Source organism: Poromitra crassiceps (genome assembly GCF_964638095.1).
Source record: "Poromitra crassiceps genome assembly, chromosome: 19".
Lineage (NCBI taxonomy): Eukaryota > Metazoa > Chordata > Actinopteri > Beryciformes > Melamphaidae > Poromitra > Poromitra crassiceps.
Window position 1 is genome coordinate 7,451,504 of NC_139646.1, and position 21,653 is coordinate 7,473,156.

Genomic DNA, 21,653 nt, shown 5'->3' on the forward strand with positions numbered 1-21,653 from the left:
GAGAGGAGGGCAGGAGGAGAGGAGGGAGAGAGTGGTGTGAGAGAGGAGGGCAGGAGGTGAGGAGGGAGAGAGTGGTGTGAGAGAGGAGGGCAGGAGGAGAGGAGGGAGAGAGTGGTGTGAGAGAGGAGGGCAGGAGGTGAGGAGGGAGAGCGGTGTGAGAGAGGAGCAGGAGAAGATGAGGTCATGGCCTCTGAGAGAGCTAATGATGTCAGTGTGGGGAGGGGAGGCTCCTGGGGACTGAGGGCAGTGGAAGGGTCCATCTGCTGCTCGCCCCTCTGGGATATCACATTCCTCTTCCTCGCCTTGACTTACTCACTTATACATCCATCAACTGGATGGATGGAGAGAGAGAGAGAAAGAGAGAGCGAGAGAGAGAGAGCAAAACCAAGAAAACACCTTGTTTCAGGGCCCGACATTAAAGATGGCATGATATGACATCAGGGTATGTGATGACGTATCCGAGTGAAAACAAACATTGCTTTGACTGGAACAGGGTCGAGAGGCGGGTCATAGCGTGTGGATGATTTGATTTGATGGTTCTGGGGACTGGAGTTGACATTGGCCAATCCTGGCGCTTGAATTCTGTGGATCCCACTGGGTGAAATCGATCGATCCCACCGGACTTGGGGGCAGAACAAGCCCGTACTGCTCCACAGTCCGCGCCGCAAAACAATGTATTTTACCGGACAAAGGGTGGATAGGAGATAGGACCAGGTGTCTGCCTCGGGGGAGACTGCAGTTTCAAAGCCGAGGCAGAGAGTGCTGCCTGCTGCCGGGGTAAGAGCCAGTTACGTTAACGTTATTCATGGAATGCAAGTTAACGGGCCAGTTACATGTCTTTGCATTCTACATTGAATGAAGAAATTACCGTTTGTTTTATTTTGTACGTTACATACTTACTGGCCGAGTATATTAACATTTATGCACTAGAAAAGTCTGCCCAGGTTACAGGCACTAGGCAGCCATCTTGCCTGCTCAGAATGTTCTCCTCGAAATGAAGATCGATTGACAGCCGTCATGTCATGACATGATTGGTTGAAACGGGCTAGAAATGTGATAGTACTACTGACCAGGTACTGACTGACGTCAGCATACTGTACATTACAGTTATGAATGAAATCCTGAAAAATGATGTGAAAAAGTGTGAAAAACTAAATCAATTTGATTGTTGTGATTTTCAATTCAGCTCGACTTTAAGGGTTGCCAGTTTTGAGAGATTGTCAACCAATTCCTTGGACTTTGGTTGCCATAAGTGGCAACCACTCTGCTAAATGTGATACTCAGCTTTACTAGATGCCCGCAGACCACTATTATATCTAGTGAGACAGGCGAGTTATATTGTTGTAAGAAGTGGAAGAAGCCACGCCCCCTCTCTGTGTTGCTTGTTGGTTCCAAGCCTGTCCAAGAGAGTGAGCCAGCCAGGCTTGAGCATAATGTGGATCAACCTGTGGCTGTGAGTGGGAAAAATGAAGCGGCCGTGGCTGTGAAAGAAATGTTGTAAATGTTGTAATGCGCTCAGTGGGCTCTAAACTGGATTAAAAAGTAAGGGTGATAGAGCCTTTGCGGTGGTGGCCCCAAGGCTCTGGAATACTCTCCCTCTGGACCTGAGAGTCTCTTCCTCTGAACTCGTGTTCAAAAAGCAATTAAAAACTTTCCTGTTCAGAAAAGCTTTCGGCCATACATAGATTTTACCGACTTTTGATTTATTTCATTCTTCTGCTTGCAACGTCTGTCTTTATTTTAGCTATTTTTCTGCTAGCCTAATTTTGCATTTTCTTAGACATGTTTTGATTATATGAGATGTTTTAATTGTATTACTTGTTTTAAACTGTATGTGGTCCTCTGTGAAGCACTCTGTGCACTCGTGCTACGAAGAGCACTTTATAAATAAAGGTTTACTTACTTACTTACTTACTCTGTGGCTCGCTCTGCATGTCTCCACGGCACAGGCTGCTCAGGTTGCCGAGCGTAGACTGAGACAGCTATAGCAGAGCGATACGAGTGGCATGGGAAGCCGTACCTATGTCTTTTATAGACTGTGTTTATGTCTGATGTTACAGCTCTAGTGGGCAAAATAAATCGCTTTAACAAATGAGAAGATAGGGACAGCAAACAGCAAAACATGCGCCCCAAAATAAATATATATATATTTTTTTGTGATATTTATTTAAACACACACACACACACACACACACACACACACACACACACACACACACACACACACACACACACACAGGGATTGTCAACACACCAAAATAATATTGTTGAGTTTAGTCCATAAAACCTGTAACACTTTGGACAGTCTAGTCGTCACACACTGTCGAGACATTTCCTTGAATTCAAATTCTGACACCGCAGTGAAAGATTCTAAATAGAAATAAGGTACCGTAAATTCCGGACTATAAGACGCACCGGTGTATAAGCCGCGGGACCAAAATTGACTATTTTTTTCTTCTATAAGCCGCACCGGTCTATAAGCCGCGGGTGTTTTGATGTTTAATTACCATATGAAAGGGTTCGTGCACAGAGAGGAATGTCGGGAAAGCGATGGCTGTTTGGGGAAGCTCCCATTTATTAACATTTCAACAAAACAAAACAAAAGTCAGGTCACTAATCCCCAGACAAAATCACACAACAATAGGCTATATGTGCAGCAAACCTGTAACCAGAGAAGTCAAGTCACTAATGCTCGTCTTCCTCTTCTTCCTGCGTACTGAAACCACCAAAGTCCTCATCTTCAGTGTCGGAAACGAACAGGTTCAGGGTGGCTTCGTCAACCACTCTCCTCTCTCCTTCATTGTCACTCAAAACCAACGAACTCCTCTTCATCTATAGCTGTGTTTCCATTACAGTTTTTCGCAAAAGAATTGCGATATTTCTACAACTTCGACAATGTACAATTGCGACTTGTAGGCGTTTCCATTGAAGTTGCGTTTGAGTGATTCCCCGTTGCAGCAGCTGCCACAGTGATTACGCACGGGGATCTGCCCCATATCCCGTCCCCTGCATGCTCAAATCCAACCAATGGTCAATGGAAATCCCAACATGAAGTTACAATGCATATAAACGAGCCTGATTATCAATTCAAAAGAAAATGAGTCGCAAAATGTTGCTGGCTGCGTGAATGCAGTCAGCGCGACAGGCAGAGGAAAAAAGGTAGCCTAATAGCCTACAACTGGTCCGATTTAGAGATGGAGGGGGGAAAAGGCTGATTTGGTTCTATAATTGCACCTGAAACGTGTGCAATGTATTAGCCTACTCACAGTCACTGTATTCACTTCAGACAGCACCACCGCACCAGTGTGTGCTTTTCATCCTCTCATCTCGCCGCTGTGCCAAATGCGCGCACACAGGCAGCCTGCTGTCACCATGGACCGATTTCTGCCATTAAACATTATCTAATTTGCCCGGCTACGCTTTTGCACAACACTCGTCTTTCTGCTAGGTAGCGTTGCTTCAAAGTTTTCCACTTGCTGCGGAGGTTTTGACACGGCTATCGAACCTTACTTACCAAACTTATTTTCCGCTCCTTTTCCAAGGGATAATATGGGTCACATGACGTGCAAATGCGAAAAATGTGTTTCCATTACACTTTTGCGATAAACTGCTATATCGACACGTCTGAAAAACCACCTCATGATCATCTACTGCTCGTTCTCATGCTGTCGAGAACGAGCAAAGCTTTTTTTTGGTGAAAGAATCCTCCAGGGCGCTTCTTGTTAACAGTCCGAGTGAGTGGCAGGTCGAACGTCAAAGGCACTTCATCCATATTTATGATCTGCTCCGGTTCGATGGAATATTCCTTGATCTTCCTTTGTGTGAATTCGCCGAAGTTTGTGATTTTCTCCTGGTAGTCGGGGGAGGGAGTTGATGGGCTTGTGGCCGTTTGCTTACCGTAATTACCATATGTAAGTGGTCACGCACAGAGGGGATTGTCGGGAAAGAGATGGCTGTTTGAGGAAGCTCCCATTTACCGTATTACCGTAACATTTCAACAAAACAACATAACACAACACCACTGTTGTTTATTTTTACAGTGCACACAGTGTCCGCGGTGTGGTGAAAAGAGGGCAAGAGAGGAAATTAAAACAGAAGTGGATTTATAGTTAGAAAGAGTGCTAAAAAAGAGAGATTTTTTTTTTTTTTTTTTTTTTTTTCTGAAAAAATCCATAGATAAGACGCACCGTTATATAAGCCGCAGGGGCCAAAAAACGGGAAAAAAGCCGCGGCTTATAGTCCGGAATTTACGGTAATAAAACAAGCCTCCAGGGAGCTGTTGTGCTCTGTGTGTCTATTTGGGTTAAAAATCCACAACACGCGCTTTCTCCACTCAATTTCCTGTTCCTATTGTGACGGTGTCTGTCTGTGTGTGTGTGTGTGTGTGTGTGTGTGTGTGTGTGTGTGTGTGTGTGTGTGTGTGTGTGTGTGTGTGTGTGTGTGTGTGTGTGTGTGTGTGTGTGTGTGTTCCAGCATGCAGATTTTAGAGTCAATAGCATTTATTTACGGTACTTGTGTTTTGACATTTAAATTTTGCCGAATAAGTTATCATGACATTTTTGAGAACCTGAATAGTATATTTAGCATTGTAAAAATGAAGAAATACTTTCTGTGCGGGATCAGATTTTTTGAATGGGAAAATGGCACTGCCGAAATGAAATTTGCCTGAACATCTGTACTTTGCTATTGGAGTGAAAAAGGCACCTAATGAACACACAGGTGAGTGGGCTGCATCAGAACCACAGAACACAGGGTGAGTGATGGTTTCTCCCTTCACCTCAGGTGCAAGGCCCGGAAGACAGAACACCTACAGTACATCAATTCAAAGAGAGAACATCAGTGCAGTAAAACACAACAGTTTACTCAGTTAGCAGAGGGCCTTCCACTGATTTTCTCACTTGGCATGAAACAATACAAAGAATTTAGTTCATATTTACTTCGTAGTAGCAATTTTCTTTTGTTGCAGGATTACTTGTAATTTGTTGAGTCATTTTGATGAGCTCTTATCCATATCCATGAGTGTAGTGTACACATCGTATTTCTTTACTAATCAGCGAGATGTTGCCGGGTGCTCTCTGTAACCTGTGACAAATTAATTTTCCTTCAGGAAGAGCTCTGGACTGGTACCCCAGTGGAGAGAGAGAGAGAGAGAGAGAGGCAGAGTTTTACTGTGTATGTGATTTACTGTGTGAGAGTGTGTGTGTGTGTGTGTGTGTGTGTGTGTGTGTGTGTGTGTGTGTGTGTGTGTGTGTGTGTGTGTGTGTGCGTGCGTGCGTGCGTGCGTGCGTGCATGCGTGTGTATATGTGCACGCGCATACGTGCATGCGCACCATTATAGACCGTATATAAATATCTGGAAGTAGCTACCGTGCCCTCACCCATTAGTTTTTGGACTCCTGTTTTGAAGCCTAGTGTGGCCTGTCGCCATTTCGGGGTACTTGCGCATCACGCGAGAGACTGCACCAGACATTTCCCAGAGCCGCAGCTCCGCCTGCTATTGGGGATCAGCATGCTGCTTGATCACTGGACATGTGACCTGTCATGTGACCTGTCAATTACCCCCAAAACATATTTTCTATCATCTATTCTACTTTAAACAGGCGAGTCATGTCACGAGTCAGCCCCGTACAGTTGGTGAATTAAGCAATAGCTCACGACACTGATGACATCATCAGCGGGACAAAAATGTAAACAGAGAGAACAGAGAAACATTGCCCACATGCTCAGCGAACATTGTTATTCCCGTTACCTAGCTTGTGGCTAGCTAGCTCAGCTGTCGCATACTGATGACGTCACTAACAGGAGACGACGGTAAACACTACTGCAAGGCACTCTGGGTATTATGGTGACACGGGTTGGCTTAGGAGCTCCCGTTTGCGAGGCTAGCAGGCTAGCTAGCTACCGTTTGTGTTCTCAGAGGCGGCGTGTTTCGGAGATGTGGCGCTAGCTGTGGTCAGTGTAATCTGATTACTTTTTGAGTAACTAAGTAATGTGAGGCATTACAATTTCCAAAACAATTGTGTTGCCAGGGAACAATTAGAAACCTAGCTTATTTCCTGTCACCTATTGAATTAGCAAAGAGGAAGTAAGCTAGGGGCAATTTAGAATGTTTATGTTAAAGGAACACTCCGCCCATTTTCAACCAGCTTTGTATCATTAGAACATCAGTAGTATATCAGAAAACTGTAAACGGTTTTGAAGTCTGTCATTTAATTTGACAGTTATTGAGTGTTAAAGTGTGGACCAGTGACATCACTGGTCCACACTAACTCAAATTAATAACTCATTAACTCAAATCAACTCTCAATAACTGTCAAACTAGATGAATGATGAATAGTTTGACAGTTATTGAGAGTTGATTTGAGTTAAGGAGTTATTAATTTGAGTTAGTGTGGACCAGTGATGTCACTGGTCCACACTTTAACACTCAATAACTGTCAAATTAAATGACAGACTTCAAAACCGTTTACAGTTTTCTGATATACTACTGATGTTCTAATGATACAAAGCTGGTTGAAAATGGGCAGAGTGTTCCTTTAAGAAACAGATAACCCACTGAAAGAAAAAACAATGTGAGAGTAGAAATGTAATAAACAAACAGAACTGTAACTCTGCTGTTTAGGGCTTCTTTTATCTCATTCTCACACAGTCTCAGAGGTGTAACAGCATATACAATAAAAAAAAAAAAAACATTTCAGCATGATTAGATGAATCACTGAACTACAATTTGGAAAAGATCCGGCATGCTGTGATTTTAACTAGTACTACTGTGCACATCACATGCTGCATAAGGCAGCGAAATGTACCTTTACATTAAGCTCCTAGGGTCAAGGGCTATTGGAGGACATTGTGTTGGAGGTCATTGTGTTCAGCCTGTACTTTAACAGCAAACAACATTTCACTTCAAAGGCCGAGCTGGGATGCGGAGGTAGACTTCAGCAGAACCAGCAGCTCTGCACACAGCGAGAAGTGTTGTCTTTTGTTATCCAAGCTGTGCCAGTGATAAGTCACACTGCAGAATGTAAACTCTTTCCATTTTAATTAGTGCATGCCATGCATAATGCAACAAGTCAGCCTTTTCAAAGACAGTGTGTCACAGAAAGATTAATGGATCATTTCTGCATTATTTATTTTGAAAATTATTCTGAAAATAGTACATTATCGACAGGCATTAGAACTGTTTTCATGTGCTATGGTGTGCTGTACAGCATAATGTACCAAGGCTGCACAAGCCAAGCCAAGGCAATGTAAATGTTTGGACTAGTGATAGATTATAGTGCCACAACACATTGCTCTAATAAATATCATCATATTCATCTTCAATTTCAGTGTGACTCCAGTGTCATGGGGCTAATGTAAACGAGTAAAGATACTAATTCTGGCAAACTACAAATTTACTCAGTGCCTACCCTGGAATTAATAGTTAGAAAATCATATGCTTGGCTACTTGTAGTCATTCATTTATATTACATTTCACACAAGCCAAGCATAAAAAAGTGTCACAAAAAAGGCTATTTGAACTGAAAGACAGTATATCTGAGGCACATTTGGCAGAAGCCTAATAGCAGGGAAAACACTGACTATAAAACTCGGAGATGGCTCACCACGAAGAGTTTCCTGACCACTGAAATGAAATGTAAAATGTTCAGCTCACCCAAAATGAATGTCACTCCCTGCATAAGACTACAAACTAAGCTCCTCTTATGCCTTTATATAAGGCTCTTCCAATGTGTTCTAATGAGCTCATGTTTGTTGTGCTCTAGGCAGTCATCAGCTCTGTTCATATGTTCCTATTTGAGCTCCTCTGGGAAAAGAGAAACACAAGGAAAAAGAATAAGGAAAGAAAACAAAATTCCTCTATGATCTGTTGTGTTGAAAATATAGGCATTTATCAACACGACAGATGCATTTCTAACTTAATGGGGGTTTCAATTATTATATTCTCTGCAAATTGAAATGTTCAGTGACAGGTGTAACTAATAACATTAATGAGGGCCCTGGCACTGGAACACCTAAACGTAATGGAACTGGTTACACCTGCTTTACTTCCTGCTTTATCACCTCAGAAATGGGTGTATTGCATTAGCAAACACTGCAACAGGAAATAAGCTAGAAGCAATTTAGTTGAAATGTGCAAAGAAGCATTGTACTTTACAAAGAAATGTCACTGTGGTTTACTTGATGTGAGGGAGGTCTGGTGGACCAGTATCAACGTACGTTATGGGCATTAAAAAAGAAAAAAGAAGATTAGACTATGCAAATTCTGATACAAACCACTGCCAAAATCGATAACTTTCTATAGAACTTAGAAATAGCTAGGGATGGGTACCGAACTCGGTACTTTTACAGGCACCGACCGAAATACGTCGGTACTGCCCCGTACCAGTTCACATATAAACGAACGGTACCAAATTTCGGTACTTGAACGCAACTGAGTAATAGAAAGAGAGTGGGTAAAATAGAAATTCCGACGGAACCTTAAGGCAACACGGGAGAGCGCGTTACGTCAATACGTCACTCTACCTGAAGATCCTGAAAGCAAAACAGGGCCAGCCGAAAGCTGTGGCTACACTTTACCAAGATAGACTCAGACAACACTGGTTGCAACATTTGTGATGTGAATTGCAAAGCTGACTAGGGAAACACCTCAAACTTGAGGAAGCATGGTCAAACACAAGATGTATTTAGCTAAATGCTGAAGACTGTAACGTGTTAGATAACCTGAGTGAATGAAGCAGACACCGCACGGCAGCTAACGTTAGCCACCTCCTCAGCTCGTCAGCTGTAACGTTAGCTGAAGTCTTGCAGGAGGATGATGACGGAACTTGAGAGAGGCATCGACTTCTACAACATCAGGTAACGTTATTTAATTTGCTAGCGTTAGCTGGATAAGTTGTTTCACTGCCGTTGTGGTTGTTAGATAACAGGGCTTTTCACTGTCTTCTTGGCTGAGTTAGCTTTATAGCTTAGCGTTGTTAACGTTCTATAATAATTATCATCAGCTCGTATCACCGACCGTGAGACGTGTTATTTAACGTTGCACTCTTGCTTTCATTGCTAGGTAACCATGTGCCAGTGACAGCCGCACAGGAGGACACGATTCACCCTCTTCTCAGCGGTGGATATGGTTCAGGTAAATTATTATTTTGCATAATGACGAGTGATAATGGGTGTGTTATTCATAGTGTAGCCTAAGCTATGTTACTAACAATCAATTGTCATTTCTATTAAGATGTGCATAGCACTGACACTTCTTTCTATTGATAACACAAATAATGCTTGATGAATCACGCAATCACGATGCCTTTTTTTATTTTCAGATACCACTCAATAAACAGAAGAAACTTTCAGCACTTGGGGAGCTCTTTGAAGATGAAGACCAGGCCCTGCTGGAAGCTGTGTTGGACATCAAGTACTATTTCCCCAACCCCACTAAACTAACCTTGCTGCTACAACTCTTGGTTTGGGAGGGGAGAGGTAGGGAGGTATTGTAGGGAGGAGTTTTATTTTGTCTGGTGCTAAATAAATAATGTGCTAAATAAAGAACAATGTTGAAATTGAGAAGTTTGGACTTTTTTTTTTTTTTTACAACTGTAATTTTTTTGTTAATAGAGTGTGTAAAGTACCGAAAATGGTACCGTTTTGGGTACCGTACCGAATTCCAGGTACCGGTACCGTACCGGTATCGGTTCAAATGTGAACGGTACCCATCCCTAGAAATAGCACTTTCTAATTTAAAAAATTAATTTATTTTAGACCTTTGCCTTTATTGTACAGATCAAGAAGAGAGAGATAGGAAACACAGGCGTGACATGTGAAAACAGTTCCTGGGTTGCTTGATGTGTTACGTTGACTGGGAGCAATGCCTGAAATCTTTCTGGGCAGTGTTTTGATGCAGACACAACCCTGTCTCACTTAAAGTCATAGAGGGGCGGAGTCATAGCACAGCATCATTTTAATTGGAAAGATGTATAGTGTATACATGTAGTGAATAGCCAGTGGCACTTGGCCAAGGATAATGTCAGCATGCACCAGGATGGCTCAATTAGATGCATTCAAAACCACGGAGAGTGGGAATATCTCATCCCAACATGCACATGAACACAAAACATCTCTCTCTCACACACAAAACTCTCTCTTTCTCTCTTTCTCTCTCTCTCTCGCACGCACGCACGCACACACGCACGCACGCACGCACACACACACACACACACACACACACACACACACACACACACACACACACACACACACACACACAGCAGAGCAGAGCTGAAGAGTTATGAAGCAGAGCTGTCATGAAGGGACTGTTTATCAGCTTAGCAAACTAACTAGCTGGAGATGGTGAGACACAAACATACACAAACGGATATCTCCTCTCTCTCTCTCTCTCTCTCTGTCTCTCTCTCTCCCTTCCTCTCTCACTCCCTACAGTACATCCCTCCCTCTTTACCCAACTTCCTCTTTCTCTCTCTCTCTCTCTCTCTCTCCTTAATGAGGCATAAAGTGAAAAACTCTGTAGCCATCAGAGAAGTAAACACATACTTTCAACTTTTCGCACTCCAGCACAGCACGGAAAAATACAACTCCACTGCAGCTGCACACCATCTTGTCTGGAAATTTTCTCTCTCTCTCGCTCTCTCTCTCTCTCTCTCTCTCTCTCTCTCTCTCTCTCTCTCTCTCCCCTTATGTCTTTGATAGCTCTGTTTGTGTCATTAGACAGCGTCAGAATCATGACATCTTTTTCATGCCACATTTTCCCTGCTTTCAATTCTTCTTGACTCTGCTGCATCACCCCTACACACACACACACACTCACGCACACACACACACACACACACACACACACACACACACACACTCACGCACACACACACACACACACACACACATGCACACACACACACACACACACACACACACACACACACACACACACACACACACACATCACATCACATTCACATTCCAAAACCACAATTTTCCTGGAGCCTAAAGGGAGCATGTGGTGGCCCAGCACAGACCAGCTTTTCCCTAAAGGAATGGTGTGTGTGTGTGTGTGTGTGAGTAGTAGTGTAGGGTTAGCACCCCTTGAAAAGAAAAATAATTTTATTTTTTTAGAACTTCCTCAAAAGGGTTACTTCCGCTTTTTTGAAAAGGGGAAGTGATTTCTATTTGGGTAAAAATCAATTTCTCAGTACTTCTGCAAAGTGTACTTCTCCATTTTTTTGTCTTGTGCTTAAAAACACTTTTCTTGTGGAAAGTGGTTATTTCAATAGTTCTGCAAAGTGTACTTCTCCATTTTTTTTGCCTTGTGCTTTTAAATCACTTTTCTTGTGGAAAGTGGTTATTTCAAAAGGCCTCCAAAGGCCACTTCCCCATTTTACCCCATACCACAGCTCACGACAAAATAGCAGCGTTTTTTTTTGATCTCGGGGGAAATACATTTGAGCAATCATTATGCAAACCCAGCTGGATCATTTTACATAGTGGGTAATATCTCTTTTGCTCGCTGTTGTTATGGACGCGACTTGTGAAACACCAGCATTTTCTGTCTCGGCCAAATACATTTGGCCCATTTTAGGAGCTACTAAACTAGCCTATAGATTCCTCTATCTCAGGCCCCTCACCAACGACAGATTCCTCTGCTTGCTCACTGTCTGTTGTTGATGTTTTCTCTGACTCAACCGGCCCCCAGGTTCCCCTTTCCACCCCCTCCCCCACGTGACGTTGTCTATTACCACGGCCGGTGCTCTGTCGATTTTGCAATCTCTGACTCACCCAGGCTTCCCCTGCCAGCCCATCCTACCCCATCCCCCACATGACATTGTCTATTACCACGGCCGGTGTTCTGTCGATTTCGCAATCACTTCTGTTTTAAATAAACTTGTTTGTTTTTTTTGACCGTCAGGTGGGGGGGCGTTCCCGGCAGCACGTAACGCCCTTGAAAGCTACGAATAGCTGCGAGATCAGGTGGGCGTTCCCTGCAACACGTAACACCCCTTGAAAGCTACGAATAGCGGCGAGATCAGGTGGGCGTTCCCGGCAGCACGTAACGCCCCTTGAAAGCTATGAATAGCTGCTTGCTCACGTATTTCTCTGACTCACCCATAGAGGCCCCACAGTTTTTTCCTCCCATGCCGCACTTATATGTATGTACAATACAATGTACAATGTATCCACCATTCAAATATTCCATAATTGCATGTTGTACATGTAAATATTCCATAATTGCATGTTGTGCATGCAAATATTCCATAATTGCATGTTGTGGCAGGCTATCTTAGCTAGTATAGCCTACTAATGTATAGCAAAGCATTCTGGGTATTCCCAAGGCTATTCTGTAGATTCCATCCGGGCAACACACACACACACACACACACACACACACCCACCCACCCACCCACCCACTCACCCACCCACCTACTCACACACATATTCACAGCCAGCCACAAACACACGCACCCACAAATTCACAGGTAAACATGACACACTGAAACATTCCAGTCAACTTCATCATTCATGTGTGATATTATGTATTTTCCCATGTTTTTCCCACTCCGGATCCAATTGTGACATCACCATGATGTTTTTTTTTGATAGGCTATAAGCCTATTAAGCTTTGAACTAAATTTGATTAATACAGATTGAGGTTTCAATTTCAGGTTTGAATTGAAAACAATTGAATACAGACTATGGTGTATGACTATGGCGTTTGCCCTGTCTCCCTTATCGCCGTAATGCATTATGGGTAGTCAGATACTACCGGTACTTTGGCTAATGTATCAGCTAACGCTACTTACTTTGCATTACAGTAAAACGCCACTGAATGACCAAATTGATGCATTGATAAAAGTTAGTTTGTTGTTTATGCGTATGCAATAACGGATGCGTTATTATATTTACTGGAATACATACACACGCCAACCTATGTGTCCTATCAGAGTTTGTTACGTTATTGTACAGCATTTGGTTCAAACACAGCTGCATCACTATACGTGTGAGCGTAAGTATTAATGGTTTACAACTTGTTTGTGTTGTACAGCATTTGGTTCAAACATATGGCGACATTGAATCAGTGTTAGCTTAGCGCTAGCTAGCTAGCATACACTACGATCTGTAGAATTGGCCTGGTCTTCGTCGATATGACCAAAAATTGATATAACGTTACAGTAGCATGGACCCCTCTCGTTTTTTATTACAGTTGAAGATTTCACAAATCTCAACCACTCTCAATCTTGGTACAACCCAGACCCCGGATATCCGTGACCTACGGGTATTATTTCAAAATATAGAATATGGAACGTGAACAAACATCTTAGTTTTATTTTTCGTATTTTATATGATTATTTTAATAGTTACTAACTATATTATTATATAACTAACTAGTCCTCCTCACAGAATTGGTTAATTTACTGTGAGACTTTATGTTTTGTAGACAAACACCAAGTATATATATATATATATATATAATAATAATAATAATAATGGTATATAATAATAATCTTTGTAATACAATTGTTATAAAATTAAAATGTATATCACACTTACAATATGTTTTGTTGTATGTATTACAACTTAATTCAACTTTGTCTCTCCCCACCTCTCCTCTTCTCTCCTCTCCACACCTCACCCCCTCCTATCTCCTCTCCTTTTCTCTCCTCTCCTCTTCTCCTTTCCTCCCCTCTCCTCTCCTCTCCTCTCCTCACCTCACGTCTCCTCGCCTCCCCCCTCTTCCCTCTCTTCTCCTCTCCTTACAAGCCTATAGATGAGGGATTTCAGACAATGTGTCCATTGTTACAATATGTTTGTTGTATGTATTACAACTTAATTCAACTTTTCTCACTACACTTTCCAAACATTAACACACATCAAACACAACAACTCTTTTCTTACTACACATTCCAAACATTAACACACATCAAACACAACAACTCTTTCTTACTATACTTTCCAAACATTAACACACATCAAACACAACAACTCTTTCTTACTACACTTTCCAAACATTAACACACACATCAAACACAACAACTCTTTCTTACTACACTTTCCAAACATTAACACACATCAAACACAACAACTCTTTCTTACTACACTTTCCAAATGTTAACTGCATACATAATGTTATGTCTCGAAAGACAAGAGCTATGTAGCCTACTTTAAATCAGATCACTCCGGTGTACAAACATACATTGGTTGTCTAATAAAGTTTTACAAATCAATTAATTTGGTTGTCAACCATCGTTAAACGAAACTTAGTAGTTGTAAACTAAGTAGTTGTATCGATAAAGACTCTAATCGTTAAGCAGTCTCGAAAGTGGGGTCAATATCAATCTACAATCTAGATTGATTTGATTCACTAATTTGACGTTCTCTCATGCAAAATATCCAACATCCAATATCCAGAAGTAATGATTACTACACAGAAGTAACTTTAGTTCCACCATTTGCTATTTGCTTCAAACATAATTTGGATCAGTTGTAACTTTGACCATTTCTAACAATTTCTAGACAGTGAATTTACACAAGCACTTGAGTGAAATTCATAGTACCTATAGGGACTGTGATTGAATGAACGCAGATTGTCAGATTTGTTTACCAAACCCTTATCCTGGTGCCTGCAAGGGTCGGCTGTACCACTAATGTCAGCCACTATGTGTTACAATATTGGGCTGGTTTCATAGACCTGGCCCAAAAGTACATGCATCACATATATGTGTGCTGTATATATATATATATATATACATATATGCCTCTACCGTATGGGTTTATCATAATAGTCAAACATGGTTTTTCATGTTCTGACTTGGTGAAATGTGTGTTGCATATATACATGTTAGTTTACACATAATAGCCAAACATGGTTTTTCATGTTCTGATGTGCTGAAATGTTTTACACGTCACGTAAAACAGTTTTTAAAACAGTTAATTAGCCTACACAAGGTGTTATTTCAGGTTATTGTAAGTTATTGCATAGTTGCAATCTTTCATACTTGCATACTTACAAGTGGTTTGTTTTTAATGGCATGTGATTTGCGGTTCTAATTACCCAATGTGTAAGGTGATTGTCAATTGTCAATTGTCAATTGTCAATTGTGTAAGGTGATTGTGATGTCAGGTGATTGTAAGTGTGTCATACATACCTACAAGCCACCATATCAGTTGGCTGTGTCAATGATTTTCTGTAGCTCTTGGTGCTTCAGCATTGTCTTTGTCAGGCTTAGAAGCAATGTCTAAACAGTAAACAGTTTATGACAAGTGGTGGCAGCATGCTATGCTACTACACAAGACGTGTTATGGTACATAAATAATATGTAGCGTGTAATAATCTGTAGAACTCTGTCAGAGTTCTACTCTGTCATTATTTTTACATTTGACTTTGAGAACTATGATGAACTACTGGTAGTCAGTACTCTGTACTGATGTACAAAAGTAACAAGATTGAGGTTGTGAAATCTTCAACCGGAATACAAAAACTGGATATAATATAACTGAATCAGTTAGGCCAAATTATTATCAGTCAGGTCGGTAATGACCGGGGGAAATTATATGATTATTGTCCATTGTGTGTATGATACAACTTTGTTTATCATTCTGCCCCTCACACTATACAGTCTGTATTTAACTCAACACACTGTACCTGCCCCTGACCTCGGAGGGGCTCTTCTGTCAACGGGCCTGAGGCAAGGTGTGGTGATCACAAGCATTGGCATAAATATTGTGACAATGAAATTGGTAAATTGGTTAAGCAAAGCAAGTAATGCTTTTGCAATGAAGTTTGTAAGATGTATTTTACAAGATATTTTCAGAGATTTGGTTATATTAACTTATTATTTATATTATTATTCTATTATTATTATTCTATTATTATTATTCTAATTATTATTATTCTAATTATTATCTACTATTATTCTAATTATTATATTATTATATTATTATTATTATTATTAGGGGTTATTATGTATATTAACTATACATATTAAAGTATAGATGATTGTTTTGCCCACCTTATCAAAACAAATGTACAGCATATTAAAGTATAGATGATTGTTTTGCCCACCTTATCAAAACAAATGTACAGCATATTAAAGTATAGATGATTGTTTTGCCCACCTTATATGGTTGCCTTATCAAAACAAATGTATAGCATGTTAAAGTATAGATGATTGTTTTGCCCACCTTATATGGTTGCCTTATCAAAACAAATGTATAGCATGTTAAAGTTTTAAATAAAGTCAAGTCAAGTCAAATCCAACAGGTCTTAATGTCAATTAATTTAGCTTTAACGTGTTTTTTGAAACACACACACACACACCCACACATTGACCCCTCTCATATATACGTAACTGCCTATAACTGTACATATATTCCTTTCACACACACTTTTCAAAATAGACACTCTTTCATATTGTGATTCATAGTGATTCTTGTTTGTTTTATGTGATCCCGGTTTTTAAGCAAACCGGATCCAGTTTCCTTGTATGTGTACATCCTGTACAAGGTACATCCTGTACAAGGCACATCCTGTACAAGGTACATACTACATTGGACTCAATGATCCACAGATGTATCAAACAAATGTATGTTTTACTGATACAAATGACCAAATTACCACAAATTCAACATGTAATGCCATTTTCTCAATAATTTTGGTCAAAACATTTGGTGTGACCCAGATCAGTCCTTGTAACGAGGACCTTCACTGGTGTATAGCCAGACTTGGCACATTTGGTGTGACCCAGATCAGACATTGTAATGAGGACCTTCACTGGTGTATAGCCAGACTTGGCACATTTGGTGTGACCCAGATCAGACATTGTAATGAGGACCTTGTTATCACTGGTGTATACCCAGACTTGGCACATTGGATGTGGCCCAAGATCAGACATTGTAATGACTTGATCAAAAATATTACAGACAATATATATATATATATAGTAAATATAATTGTATAATATATTCAAAGTATTGTTAATTGTTAATTATTATTATTCAAAAACCTGAAAATACTGTAAATACTGTAAATAAACTAAAACTAAAACTTGGAACTTGTACTGTGTGTTAATTTAATGTGTTTTTGAAACACACAACCACATATAAAATCTCAAGTGAGATTTTGAGAAAGAAAAAAGAAAAAAGAAAAAAAGTTTAAAGTATATAAACCCTTCCCAGCTATGTGATTATGTTTAACACATAGAGGCGAAACATGATACTGAATTGGCTATCCAAATAGCACGTGGTAAACTAAGTACTTATCAAAGCAACTTATCAAACTCTTCATAACACCCTGACTACTGTAATAGTAGTAATACTGACAGGCTACAATTAGTTCAATTAGTTCAATTAGTTTAACTAAAACCAAGAAGAGAGGTCACATAACTTTACATCACATAAATTTCACTGTTTTACTGATTTTCACTGATTTACCTTTGTTTATTCTTCATGTGTAAAGCGCTTCGGGCTGCATTTTATGTATGAAAGGTGCTATACAAATAAAAGTTCATTATTATTATTATTATGTTTTATTATTATTATTATTATAAACAAGCTATTTTGTGCTGGTCTCTATCAAACTTTAACTTTAAAAGTACACTTTACGTGGAAAACAACTCTTCTCGAGCAGTTTGTGTAATTGTAATTGCATTTACCCACACTGTCCCACAATCAAACCTCTGAAAAATCCTGTCCCACCCTAAACCCTAAACCCTAAAACCTAACCATGCTTGGTGGAGTCCATTGACGTATATATTAATGGACCAAAAAGGAGCTCATTGACTTTGACACAGCGAAATGAAACAATATCCGGAAGTGAGCTTCATTTTGGTCCATTAATATATACGTCAATGGACTCCACCAAGCATGGTTAGGTTTTAGGGTTTAGGGTTTAGGGTGGGACAGGATTTTTCAGAGGTTTGATTGTGGGACAGTGTGGGTAAATGCAATTACAATTACACAAACTGCTCGAGAAGAGTTGTTTTCCACGTAAAGTGTACTTTTAAAGTTAAAGTTTGATAGAGACCAGCACAAAATAGCTTGTTTATAATAATAATAATAATAAAACATAATAATAATAATAATGAACTTTTATTTGTATAGCACCTTTCATACATAAAATGCAGCCCGAAGCGCTTTACACATGAAGAATAAACAAAGGTAAATCAGTGAAAATCAGTAAAACAGTGAAATTTATGTGATGTAAAGTTATGTGACCTCTCTTCTTGGTTTTAGTTAAACTAATTGAACTAATTGAACTAATTGTAGCCTGTCAGTATTACTACTATTACAGTAGTCAGGGTGTTATGAAGAGTTTGATAAGTTGCTTTGATAAGTACTTAGTTTACCACGTGCTATTTGGATAGCCAATTCAGTATCATGTTTCGCCTCTATGTGTTAAACATAATCACATAGCTGGGAAGGGTTTATATACTTTAAACTTTTTTTCTTTTTTCTTTTTTCTTTCTCAAAATCTCACTTGAGATTTTATATGTGGTTGTGTGTTTCAAAAACACATTAAATTAACACACAGTACAAGTTCCAAGTTTTAGTTTTAGTTTATTTACAGTATTTACAGTATTTTCAGGTTTTTGAATAATAATAATTAACAATTAACAATACTTTGAATATATTATACAATTATATTTACTATATATATATATATATTGTCTGTAATATTTTTGATCAAGTCATTACAATGTCTGATCTTGGGCCACATCCAATGTGCCAAGTCTGGGTATACACCAGTGATAACAAGGTCCTCATTACAATGTCTGATCTGGGTCACACCAAATGTGCCAAGTCTGGCTATACACCAGTGAAGGTCCTCATTACAATGTCTGATCTGGGTCACACCAAATGTGCCAAGTCTGGCTATACACCAGTGAAGGTCCTCGTTACAAGGACTGATCTGGGTCACACCAAATGTTTTGACCAAAATTATTGAGAAAATGGCATTACATGTTGAATTTGTGGTAATTTGGTCATTTGTATCAGTAAAACATACATTTGTTTGATACATCTGTGGATCATTGAGTCCAATGTAGTATGTACCTTGTACAGGATGTGCCTTGTACAGGATGTACCTTGTACAGGATGTACACATACAAGGAAACTGGATCCGGTTTGCTTAAAAACCGGGATCACATAAAACAAACAAGAATCACTATGAATCACAATATGAAAGAGTGTCTATTTTGAAAAGTGTGTGTGAAAGGAATATATGTACAGTTATAGGCAGTTACGTATATATGAGAGGGGTCAATGTGTGGGTGTGTGTGTGTGTGTTTCAAAAAACACGTTAAAGCTAAATTAATTGACATTAAGACCTGTTGGATTTGACTTGACTTGACTTTATTTAAAACTTTAACATGCTATACATTTGTTTTGATAAGGCAACCATATAAGGTGGGCAAAACAATCATCTATACTTTAACATGCTATACATTTGTTTTGATAAGGCAACCATATAAGGTGGGCAAAACAATCATCTATACTTTAATATGCTGTACATTTGTTTTGATAAGGTGGGCAAAACAATCATCTATACTTTAATATGCTGTACATTTGTTTTGATAAGGTGGGCAAAACAATCATCTATACTTTAATATGTATAGTTAATATACATAATAACCCCTAATAATAATAATAATAATATAATAATATAATAATTAGAATAATAGTAGATAATAATTAGAATAATAATAATTAGAATAATAATAATAGAATAATAATAATAGAATAATAATATAAATAATAAGTTAATATAACCAAATCTCTGAAAATATCTTGTAAAATACATCTTACAAACTTCATTGCAAAAGCATTACTTGCTTTGCTTAACCAATTTACCAATTTCATTGTCACAATATTTATGCCAATGCTTGTGATCACCACACCTTGCCTCAGGCCCGTTGACAGAAGAGCCCCTCCGAGGTCAGGGGCAGGTACAGTGTGTTGAGTTAAATACAGACTGTATAGTGTGAGGGGCAGAATGATAAACAAAGTTGTATCATACACACAATGGACAATAATCATATAATTTCCCCCGGTCATTACCGACCTGACTGATAATAATTTGGCCTAACTGATTCAGTTATATTATATCCAGTTTTTGTATTCCGGTTGAAGATTTCACAACCTCAATCTTGTTACTTTTGTACATCAGTACAGAGTACTGACTACCAGTAGTTCATCATAGTTCTCAAAGTCAAATGTAAAAATAATGACAGAGTAGAACTCTGACAGAGTTCTACAGATTATTACACGCTACATATTATTTATGTACCATAACACGTCTTGTGTAGTAGCATAGCATGCTGCCACCACTTGTCATAAACTGTTTACTGTTTAGACATTGCTTCTAAGCCTGACAAAGACAATGCTGAAGCACCAAGAGCTACAGAAAATCATTGACACAGCCAACTGATATGGTGGCTTGTAGGTATGTATGACACACTTACAATCACCTGACATCACAATCACCTTACACAATTGACAATTGACAATTGACAATTGACAATCACCTTACACATTGGGTAATTAGAACCGCAAATCACATGCCATTAAAAACAAACCACTTGTAAGTATGCAAGTATGAAAGATTGCAACTATGCAATAACTTACAATAACCTGAAATAACACCTTGTGTAGGCTAATTAACTGTTTTAAAAACTGTTTTACGTGACGTGTAAAACATTTCAGCACATCAGAACATGAAAAACCATGTTTGGCTATTATGTGTAAACTAACATGTATATATGCAACACACATTTCACCAAGTCAGAACATGAAAAACCATGTTTGACTATTATGATAAACCCATACGGTAGAGGCATATATGTATATATATATATATATATACAGCACACATATATGTGATGCATGTACTTTTGGGCCAGGTCTATGAAACCAGCCCAATATTGTAACACATAGTGGCTGACATTAGTGGTACAGCCGACCCTTGCAGGCACCAGGATAAGGGTTTGGTAAACAAATCTGACAATCTGCGTTCATTCAATCACAGTCCCTATAGGTACTATGAATTTCACTCAAGTGCTTGTGTAAATTCACTGTCTAGAAATTGTTAGAAATGGTCAAAGTTACAACTGATCCAAATTATGTTTGAAGCAAATAGCAAATGGTGGAACTAAAGTTACTTCTGTGTAGTAATCATTACTTCTGGATATTGGATGTTGGATATTTTGCATGAGAGAACGTCAAATTAGTGAATCAAATCAATCTAGATTGTAGATTGATATTGACCCCACTTTCGAGACTGCTTAACGATTAGAGTCTTTATCGATACAACTACTTAGTTTACAACTACTAAGTTTCGTTTAACGATGGTTGACAACCAAATTAATTGATTTGTAAAACTTTATTAGACAACCAATGTATGTTTGTACACCGGAGTGATCTGATTTAAAGTAGGCTACATAGCTCTTGTCTTTCGAGACATAACATTATGTATGCAGTTAACATTTGGAAAGTGTAGTAAGAAAGAGTTGTTGTGTTTGATGTGTGTTAATGTTTGGAAAGTGTAGTAAGAAAGAGTTGTTGTGTTTGATGTGTGTGTTAATGTTTGGAAAGTGTAGTAAGAAAGAGTTGTTGTGTTTGATGTGTGTTAATGTTTGGAAAGTATAGTAAGAAAGAGT

General features: G+C 39.2%; 1 protein-coding gene and 1 long non-coding RNA gene across 2 annotated transcripts in view; one reads left to right on the plus strand and one right to left on the minus strand.

The window, feature by feature from the left end:
• LOC310793861 (protein sidekick-1-like) overlaps nt 1-21,653 on the minus strand; it is a gene marked incomplete at both ends in the record, with an annotated part of 384,133 nt that overhangs the window by 292,744 nt on the left and 69,736 nt on the right. The window lies entirely within an intron of this gene.
• On the plus strand, nt 8,538-9,454 carry LOC310793558. The gene is made up of 3 exons (XR_014553527.1): nt 8,538-8,856; nt 9,062-9,133; nt 9,321-9,454. It is a non-coding gene; the product is annotated as an uncharacterized lncRNA (long non-coding RNA).